Raw genomic sequence first — 10,518 nt, forward strand, 5'->3', positions numbered from 1 at the left:
CACCCACAGTGAGCTAATCGCTGCCCGCTGGGCTCCCCGCAGGCGTGGTCTCTGTCCCAGCGCTCACCTGGCTCTTGCTGGTTAGCTCATTGACGCTGCTTCTCTCCTCCTGGAGGGTGGGGGTGGGGGCTCTCCAGCACCCAGCAAAGGTGCCGCGGAGGCAGGCAGTCAGGACTATCTGCTGAAGCAAAGCTCATCACCCTCCTCCCTGGTCAAGGTGCCCTTTCCTTCGGATCTTGGGCGCACCCAGAAGTAGTCTGTCAGCCTTCTCCTGGGGACATTCTATCTGGGACACCTGGACTCTGGGCCATGCTTTCTTCCGACCCCAGGTGCTGCCCAGAGCCTTTCCTTTTTCTGACTGCCAGCCCAGGGGCCCCTTGTCTGAGCACCTGGGTCCCTGTAGCTTGGAGTTTCCATGTCTGGCCATTGGAGTTTCCCTCTTCCAAAGCCCCGGCAGTGTCCCTCTGGGCCCGCACCTCTGTTCTCTTGCTCCTTGAGTTTTCCTAACCGTGGTCCTTCCAGAACCCAGCGACATCCTCAGCAGTTTCCAAGAACTCAGCTCTCTGAGTCCTTACTGTACTCCCTTTTCTTAGAACTTTCTACCCAGGACGTTGCGGGCCTGACCTTGGCCGTCAAGCGAGGCCATGTCCTCATGACCCCCACTGGCTCTGTGGACATCTGCTGTCAAACAAGAGGGAATGGTGAAACCCAGGCATGACCCAGCGGGCACAGCCCTGGTAGGAGGGTGGCGGTGAGGACAGGGTTGGGGGTTGGCCAGGGCTGGGGCCAGTCTGAGTTGAGCATTCTACCTGGACCTCACAATGGGGGGCCTGCCCCCACCATTCTCTCACAGCCCCATGTCTGTAACCCGGGCCGAGTCGCTCCGGCCCTGGGAACCGGGGCCAAGGTCTCCTCAGTGGAGCAGATCTACGCCTTGTCTTTGTAGATGGTCTCTGCCGGGCTTCCCTCCCGCGTGTGAAAGTGGGCTTTACTTGGTCTCCTCAAGCCTCTGCCACCATCCAGGCTTGCCCCGCTGCTGGCTTCTTGCGTTGGTGGCGTCTTTACCATCTGCGATGGTTACGCTTTCTGTGTCAGCTGGGCTAGGCTCGGGTGCCCAGGTGCTTGTGTGAAGGGATTTTGTGCATGTGATTAACAGCTACACCCAGCTGGCTTTAAGTAAAGAGGCGACTCTCAGGCTTGTGGGTGGGCCTCGCCCAGGCAGTTGAAGGCCCTAAGTCAGAACACTGAGGTTTTCTGGGAGAACGGGTTCTTTCTCAGCACTGTCCTAGAAATCCCACCACAGTTTCCAGCCTGCGAGCCAAAATCTACAATTTCAGACTCGTTAGCACCCACGACTGAGGGGGCCAATCTCTTAAACACATCTTTGAATATATAAGAACTAACTGATACACCATCCCTAATTCCCTTTGTACCCATGCTTCTTGCCTCCAAAAAATCCACACTGAGCACCAACTGTGTCAGGCATTGGAAGTTCAGTGCTTGTCATAACCAGGCATTGTCCCTGCTGGACAGTGCAGTGACAGTGCCGTCACATGGAGAGTGGCTGTGCATGGACCATGACATGTAAACGTCGCATGGCCACGGTGGCACTGCTGCACGGGGGAGCTTGGTGGGTTGTGGGGGTCAGACCCAGTCAGCTCAGGGCAGCCTCCCCTGCGGAGTGACGTCGCTGTGATGTGGGTGGTCTCTGCTGTGGTCAGAGCTTCCCAGCAGAGGGCACAGCCTGAAGGAACTGGCAGTGAACGTACATGCCGAGAAGGACAAGGGCTCCAGCTGTGACAAGGCCTCGTGGCCACAGGGCTGAAGTTCATCTCCATCCTAAGGGCCCTGGGAAGCCCTTGAAAGGCTTTGGGGAGGGTGTGGGAACTGGTCAGCCAGGAAAGAGCCACTGAGGGGCAGCACTGCGGTCATCTGAGCATGCGGGGAGGGTGGAGAGAAGGGGACGAGGCGAGAGCTTAGTGGGTAATGGTCAGCTGGTTCAGGCCTGGGAGGGCCTCGCAGATTCTGGAATGGGTGCTGGGGCTGCTGGGTACGGTGACCCAGGAGGGAGGAAAGCCACGTTCAGAGCAAAGACCCTGAGTCAGGTTTGGATGCGCTGCTGAGACTGGGTCTGTCCAGGGAGTCAGCTCAAGGAGGCAGTGCTTGCTGCTCCAGGTCTGGAAAGACTCGTCTTGGAGTCACCAACGTCTAGATGGCACATGACACCATCTGAGTAGGTGAGGTCACCCAGGGATCAGTAATGGATGAAAGACAGCAGGGTCTCAGCCCACTGTTCCTCACAGTGCAGGACAAGCCTGCAGAGGACAGAGCAGAAATGCCCACAGGGACGGGCAAAAGCCTGAGGAGGCTGGGCTGGCACAGCCAGGGGCACAGGCAACAGAGTGGCAGTAGCATTGAATGCTGCGGACAGGTCGGATGAGATGAATGCTGGAGAGGGTGCATCAGCCTGAGGGACTCGGAAGTTGTGGGGACAGTGAGGGCTGCTTGGGTGCAGATATCTGTGGAGGCAGGACAGGGGTCCCCACAGGGCTGGCCTCTGGGCTCCTCTCCTCTCCTCTTGCTGCCTGGCCTCCAGCGCCTGGTCATTGCACCGTGCCTCTGCTGCCCCCAGCCTGTCCCTACAGCTGTGGCATGTGTGCAGTAGAGGTCCTCAAAAGAGCCTGCTGCCACCCTCCCAGAACATTGAGCTGCAGCCCCCACCCCCCTGCAATCCTGCGCACACGCCTTTCTCTTACTCACCTTGTCCAAGTTCATCTGCAGTCTCTACTCCTATTTCCTCGTCGTTCCAATTTTCGGATCCTTTTTGGTTATAGCATGTTCTTCCAAATCTCTAGTTTGAGTTTGAGGGAGAGGAGCAGAAGTTTGGAGAGCAAGGAAGTCATCCAAAAACATATCCGTGTTGATTTGGATCACCAGTTTGGGGGCTGGGAGTCTGGGTAATGAGCTATGGGCTGCCCTCTGTGGTCCTCTGTCCAGCTCTGTGCCTGAGCTCCTGGACGATGTTGCTTTGGAACAGCCTGACCACAGGGAAGTCGGAGCTGCAGGAGCAACAGGAACCTCCTGGCGTCCACTCAGGGCTTGCATCCCTCGTGGGCTCAGGCAGTATTTGCTGCACACAGGCCTTCGATGTTTTCCCACCTGCGCACGCTGAGTCAGGACCCCCAGCGAGCCGTGGGTCACTGGCTGTTGCCCAGGGCGTCCCCACTCACATTTGCCTCGTTAGACTCAGCTCAGCGGGCCAGCTTGGCGAGGCCTGCAGTGGTCTTGCTCCCGTGTTGGCTTGGGCTTCTCTGTGGGTTTAACCAGCTTCCGTGTTAAGCCATCAGAGTAGACTCTCCAGGTCTTGGCTAGACACAGAGTCTTCTGGGAGTGTGACCTTGGTCCAGGACCCCTCGTGAAGGGCGCAGGGGCCAAAGCCCAGGGCAGAGACAGGAGGGTTCTTTCTGGGTTGGAGTCTTGGCAATGTCTCTGTGTTGCCAGCCCCTCTCTACTTTCTACAAAGCGCTATTTGCAGGGCAGCATGCAGGCTGGCATTGAAAGCCTGAAGATCAGTGGTCGGCCCACGGAGGGCAGTGGGCTGAGCGCTGGGGCGGCCGGAGGCGTGTGGTGGGGGTTGCAGGCCCTAAGACATCAAAGGCCCTACCTCAGGCCGTGCCCCCCCACTCCCCTGCTGACCCTCAGGTGACCCCTAGTCCTCCAGACCCAGGGCTCTCCCTTAGCAGCTGCAGAGTGGCTACACACCCCACTTGTTGCTTTGTCACGGGCCCAGGCCAGGCCCCTGTTCCTTCATCTGTCGAGTGGGTGGTAATGCCCCTGTGTGCTCTCTTGGCAAGGCTTAAATGGGGCAGTGAGCATGGAACAGGGAGGGCAGTGTCTGGCCCAGAGAAGGAGCCAAATGCATTTCGCATCAGCACATGGGTCTTGAAAGCCTGCCAGGCGCCAGGCGCCATTGTGAGTCCTGGAGGATGGCAGGGGACAAGCTGGGAACCTCTGCTCCCTGTTCCACTTCTACGGCCAGGAGCTGCCCAGCGCAGGGCAGGCTGGACGCTGCTGGGGGACGGGGAGCTCCAGGCTCCCAGCCCCGTTCCTGCCCAGAGCGCGTTCACCAAGGCTGGGCACGGCAGCCAGAAGGGCAAGGGGGTTGGGGGTCCCTGGATCCGACAAGCCTGAGCGAAGTTCCCCGCTCTGCCAGGTACATCAGACGACCGTCTGCCCGCCTCAGTCTCCTTCTCCTCAGCGTGAGGCAGCGATGCGGCTCGTGGAGGCCTAAGGACTGTGCGTTTGGGTTTGCTCCAGAGCAGGGGCTGATCAGCATCCCTCTCCTGTGCAGGGGACACGGCCAAGGCCCTGTGGCACGGCGCTGACATCCTGGTGGGACGATGGAGTGGTGACGCCTGCCGTGAAGGAAGGAAGCAGGAGGAGGGCAGAGCAGGGGGTAATGCTCGTCAGTACAGTGTCAGAGGGCCTCCCCAACAAGACAAGACCGAGCTGTGGAGGAGCCTGGAGAGGAGGGAGGGAGGGGAAGTGAGGATGTTTGGGGGCAGAGCCTTTCCGACAGCGACAGCGCAAAGGGGGCGGCCAGTGCAAAGGCCCTGGGGCACACAAGCAAATGCTTGGTGCATTTTTGCTGACCATCAAGGAGGCCTGTGAGGTGGAGGGGAGCGAGCCAGAGGAAGCAGCTGAGTCAGAAAGGCAGAGGGTGGAGCTTTTATAGGCTGAGACAGGGGTTTTGGCTTTTCCACCGAGCGAGATGGAACTTTGATTACCGGCAGAAGCCACACTTATCTAAAAATCTGTCCTGGTTTTTAATGACCAGTCCATATGCCTGTCTGCTCTGTGAGCCCCACCCAGGGCTGCAGGGTGGTCTGTGAGGCCCCTGGAGCCCATTGCTGGCGCCCTGAGGGCTCTCCGTGACTTCTGTGGACCCGCTGCATCGCCCCCTTGCTCCCTCAGCCTCCAGGTTAAGTCCCGACCCCCCTGCCTGCCCCCCCCTCCTGCACCCCCACCCTCAACAGCTCACCATGGGCCCCGTGCCTTCGTGGATGCCAGCCCCTCCCCTGGACACTTCTCCATTCCCCACGTGCTCCAAGAGCCTGCCCCCTCCTGGTCCATGACTCCCCCTGCCCTGGGACACCTGGGTCTGATCTGGTGCTTCTGTGTCAGACCCTTGCGGGCCCTGCAGCCGAAGGCAGACCCGGTTCCTGAGTGGAGGAGTGAGTGGGCCCTCTCCCTAGACTTCAGCTCAGCCCAGATGGAACAGACGCTTTGAAGGTATTCTCATCGGAACACAGAGGGGCCTGGATTTGGGCCGATATCTGCAGAGCGGTGTTTGTATCTCAGCTCACTGTCTGTGGCTGGGTGGGGTTGGGGCTGGGCCGGCTCATTTGTGGTGTGCGGCTCACATCCACCCTTGGTTTGTCTCAGGGTCAGATGATATCTGAGGGTTGGTACTGAAGGCAGCCCCTGAACCTGGTGCTCCACGCCTGCCGTGATTCCAGACCTCTGACACTCAGGGTCTTCTGCCCACGCCCAGGACTTGCGGAGGAAGGACAGCTGGACGGCGCCGGCTCAGGACACACCACACTGTCCTGATATGGTCCTCAAGCTGGGTGCCAGATATCCGGATTGGCACAGGATTAGAGCCCAGCTTGCAGGGCAGTGGCCAGCCCTCTCTGCAGCCACGCAGGCCTCCCTGCGCTTGGTCCCGAGGCTGCCCCAGCTCCCACACCTGCACGTTAGCCCACGGTGGGTGTCTGGGCGCTGGGCCTGGGGCCGGCATGTCTGGCCTGCTAGTCCCTTGCCTGGGCTCCAGCCAGATCTCAGTAGCTGGCCCTCTTGCTCCCTGGGGAAGCATCACTTCTTGTGACATTTTTGGCCAACCCTTTCTGCCTGGTCCTAGGTATGTATCTCTTCTCTTCTCCCTTTGGGCAGATCAGAAGTAAACACTTTCCCAATCCCCATTTTATATTCTCCCATGGAGTCTGGATCGCTGACACAAGACCTCTAATCACGGCTCATTTGCTGGGTGGTGTGATGGACACCTGCTTAGGCCAATCAGTGCTTAGGCCCTCCTCCCATAGCGAGTCTCTCAGCAGCATTTTTTGCTGCACTGTCTAGACTGACATCCCTGAGATGGGGCACTTCTGCCCATCCCTCTGGGAGCTTGTGCTGCAGCCTTATGACATAGGTGAGTATGCTTACCTGGTGCAGTCAGGACTCTCAGTTTGTGCCGCCAATGGAAAGCCTGGTTATAGGAGGGAACCCCCCAGAATCCCACAGGTTTACTACAACACTTGTTTTGAAAATGTGAATTTGTTTCAACGCGATTGGAACAGTTTGAGCATAAGGCACATTTTGGTTGTGTATGTGCAATTTTGTCTGCGAGAAATGTGAGGTGAGAGCAGAAAGTAAAATGACCCTTCTGAATGGGCCCAGCCACATGGGAGGGCACAACACACCCCCTCAGAGCCTACCAGGGGCTCAGTCGCCACAGGACCCACAGCTCACTGAGTGCCCTCCCTGCCCTCCTGCAGCTTACCCATAGGTAACTGTTAAAATAAGCAGTGTTGTCTCCTCAACTGGTTGACATTTGACCTTTAGCTGGTTACCAGGGGAACATAGCTAGAGAGTTCACTGAAGGTCAAATTCTCAAGCAGAAGAAGTAAGGGTTTTGTTAACCTTTCGCCCACATTCATTTTTAAAAAAAATCAACTTTATTAAAGTATAATTTTCATACAATAAAACGTAGCCATTTTAAGTGAACAGTTTGATGAGTTTTGACAAATCGTGTACCACATGACCTCCACTACTCGGCGTACAACTCTGTTGGTGGTGGCCCCTATGTAGGAGGTGGCCAGCTGTCTGGCTGGATCTTCTCTTCATGACCATGACACTTTTACCTCAGGCCGCGGGCTCCATACCTGCAGTCTTGAGATGAGTCAGCCTAGGGTGGCAGAAGGTGTGCCTTCCTGTCAGCCACACGGCCACCCACTGCTGCTGTGTGTACATGGTGGCAGCTACTCTCGCTGCAGCAGCCAGAGACAGAAAAGGCATCTGTGTCCAAATCTCCCTTTTCAAAAAGATACCGGTCTTACTGGCCTATGGGCCCACCCTCCCCCAGTAGGACTTACGAGTTCTGGAAGTCCTCTTCCGTGAGTGTCTTTAGTTGCACTGTGGTGGCTACCTCGATGTCCTGAGTCATTTTGACTTTGGGAAGAGCCAGAAGTCACACAGTGCAGATCGATGAATAAGATCATTGAGGATACCGCATAATGTTATTGGACAGAAACTGCCGTGTATCAGAAGTGATGTGTGACACGGAGCATTGTCACGATGGAAGACGACTTACAGCACACTTTAAAACACACCTTCTCTCAGCCATAGTTCATACCCAATTGATTGCACAGAACAAGTTGAAACTTGTCACACAGTTACTAAGGTTCCATGTGCCGCTTCCCGTATTGAAGATCCGTGCTTTTCCGTTGGATGGCACGCGGCAGCAGCATTCACCATATGTTTTGGTCACAACGGAAAGGCTCCATGTCACACACAGCTTCTGGTACGGAAATTTCTGTCAAATAAAAACATTACAGTGTGTCCTCATCCACCTTATTCACCAGACCTGGCACCATGCAACTTCTGGCTCTTCCCCAAAGTCAAAATGACCATGAAAGAAAGGTAAATGTTTTGAATGGATTCAGGACATTGAGGCAGCCACAACAGCGCAACTCAAGACACTCACAAAAGAGGACTTCCAGAACCGCTTCAGAAAGTGGCAAGAACGATGGGATAAGTGTGTTCAAAGCGACGGGGAGTATTTTGAGGGGGATTAATGGTAATGTGTCTTTTACTGTAATAATTTTTTTTAGCTTAAACATTCACCGTATCTTTTGATCACACCTCCTAATTCATTCCATCTGCAGTGACTCAGTCTCCAAATAAGGTCACGTTCTGAGGTCCTGGGAGTCAGGACCCCAACATATGGATTTAGAGGGAACACAATTCAAATTGAAACGCTGAGCTCATAAAAGAAATTAGGGAATCTGATGAGGTCAGCATAACGTTTCTGTGTCCGTTTTGGTAGATCATGGGTTGATATCTTACTGGTTTGGGAAACTTTTCAGCATTATCTCTTTAGAAGTTACTTCTCCATTCTTTCTCCGTTCTCCTCGGGGCTCCACGGTGTGTGTTTTTTACTTTTCTCCCCACTCCCTCCTATCGTCCCTCCATCCATTCCTTTTTCCTCTTTGTGAGCTTGGGTATTTTCTGTTGACCTTTCAGTTCCTGATTCTTTTTCCTGACTTGTCTAATCTGCTGTTAAAGCCATCTATTAAATTTTAGTTTCAGCTAATTGTATTTTTCCATTCAAAATGCTCCCTTTGATTCCTTTTATGGAATCCAATTCTCTGGGGACATTCTCCATATTATCGTCCTCGTTGCTCCGTCTCCCCCTGCACCCCCCTAACATGTTAATCATTTATCTGAAAGCCCTTCTTTTGCTGGCTCCAGTCTTTGTGTTACCTCTAGATGTTTCTGTCGTCTCACTTTTCCTCTTGGGTTTCAGTCACATCACCAGTTTTTGAAATGTGTAGTGACTTTTAACTGCTACTGTGTATAAAAACCATAGAGGTTATGGATGGCGTTGACTTCTTCCAGAAGTTCTCCCTGCCCTTTGCCGGGTGGGTCGTGGGGGGCTGATGACCTTCAACCGTCAGGGCAGAGCTGGCTCAGGTCTGGGTTGTGGTTTCGGTGAGGCCGTATCCTAAGGCCTGGGTGGAGCCCCCCACGCTTCCAGGCGGAGTCCTGGCCGCCTGCTTGTGTCCTCAGCGCAACCCCTCCAGATCACACCGCTGCAACTCTTCCCTCATGGTGGAAGGGTCCCCCTTCACATTTATTTCTGGCATTCCTGCTCGGCTAGGTCTATGTAAAAGTGTAAGAATATTTTATGCAGCAATTTTATATGTTGAGAGTGGGAGTCGGGGGTCACATGAAGCGGGTGCTGGAATGGAGTTACTGGGATGGGGTTTGTGGGCGAGCCGCGGAGGGCTTCAAAGAGCAGGGCTCTGCTTTGGATTGGGTACTGTCAGGAGGGGGAGCCATTCTGTGACACATCTTTGGAAGGACAGACTGGAGGCGGGCTGGGACCATCCACTGTAGAGGCCGCAGCCACCGGATTAGGTAGGACAGGGTGCTGCTGGTCCTCGTATTGGCTTGGATGGTGCCCGTATTTTGTCTGCGTTCAGACATGATTACGGTGGTCGTCTTGTCTTGAAGGGTCCCAGAGGGGCTTTGTCTGATGCTGGTGTTGTGTGAAATTGTTAATATTCCAGACAGAACACCAGGGCCTATATCTCAGAGTGCCAGGCCAGCTCCTAGTGACACCAGGGCCTGGCTGATAGGAACGGGCCAGCTCCCAGATGTCGGGGGCTGCTTCCTTCCTTACCTGAAGAATCAGCCTGGCTGACCTCACATCGGCCATGGCTCCATCCAGCTTTGTGAATCAGCGTGAGCACCTTCTGCACACTGACCCACCCAGTCAGATTGGAGGTGGCCAGTCTCCCCTCCTTGGGGGTACACAGCAGGCCCAGCCCACCTTGCCCTGGCCCGCCCACTGCCTCCCCATGCCCCCGGACCATGGCCCTCCCCACCCCCCATACACATGCTCATACGTCCGTCCTCCCTGTCTCATCTCAGCAGCTTCCTCCCTGTTCACATCCCCACGCCGTCTCCTGGACATTCTTACTGGATTTATCTTCCCAAACACAAACCCAGCTGTGGCTCCTGCCGGAGTCCCTTCCAGCTACAGGACAGGTCCAAACCCTCACCCATGGGTGGCCCTGGCTGTCCCTCCTGCAGGAGAGATGTCCTGGTCCTTGCCCTGCCCGTCCTGCACCTCCAGATGCCAGCCGTCCCCAGGGAGCCTCCCCAGGGGTAGCTCAGCCCAGCTTTGCCCTCCTTGAACTCCTCAAGAAAACACTGCCCTTGCACATTTCTTTTGGTGCTTATGCCCGAGCCCTGCCTCTGGCCATGTGAACGCTCCGTGTTTCCTCTTCAGTGTAACATCCTGCTGGACCTGTGAGCTAACACTGAGCAGAGTCCCGGGGGCACGGCACCCCGGACAGGGCCTGCTCCTGCTCAAGGAGACAGCTGCTGGGGCAGGTGAGGAAGGGGCTCTGTCACCTGCCCAGTGCTCAGCATGTGAACAGAGTAGAGTGACCAAGGGGCAGTTCTGGGCAGCTGCGCTGCAGGGCGAGGTGGATGCCAGAAGGGGCTGGGGGCTGGGAAGGCAGTGCACATCCCAGCCGGGGGAAGTGGGGCCTGCCTGTGGCTCAGGCTGTACCAAGTCAGGCCTGGGCTGGAGGGGCAAGGGGACAGCAGGAGGTCAGCTGCAGCAGCCAGTGGGCATATGGCGGAGACTGCATGCCAGGCACTGCATGCCAGGCAAGGCATCTGAACTCCAACCTGCCGGCAATTGTCCGAGTTTATGGAGGTGAGCTG

At 55.9% G+C, this 10,518-nt stretch overlaps 1 long non-coding RNA gene across 1 annotated transcript; it reads left to right on the forward strand.

Moving 5' to 3' along the window:
• Positions 1 to 1,872: 1,872 nt before the first annotated feature.
• On the forward strand, positions 1,873 to 6,783 carry LOC308506472. The gene is made up of 3 exons (XR_013994720.1): positions 1,873 to 4,456; positions 5,185 to 5,292; positions 5,446 to 6,783. It is a non-coding gene; the product is annotated as an uncharacterized lncRNA (long non-coding RNA).
• Positions 6,784 to 10,518: the final 3,735 nt, after the last annotated feature.

The sequence above is a fragment of the Rhinolophus hipposideros genome, assembly GCF_964194185.1.
Source record: "Rhinolophus hipposideros genome assembly, chromosome: 13".
Lineage (NCBI taxonomy): Eukaryota > Metazoa > Chordata > Mammalia > Chiroptera > Rhinolophidae > Rhinolophus > Rhinolophus hipposideros.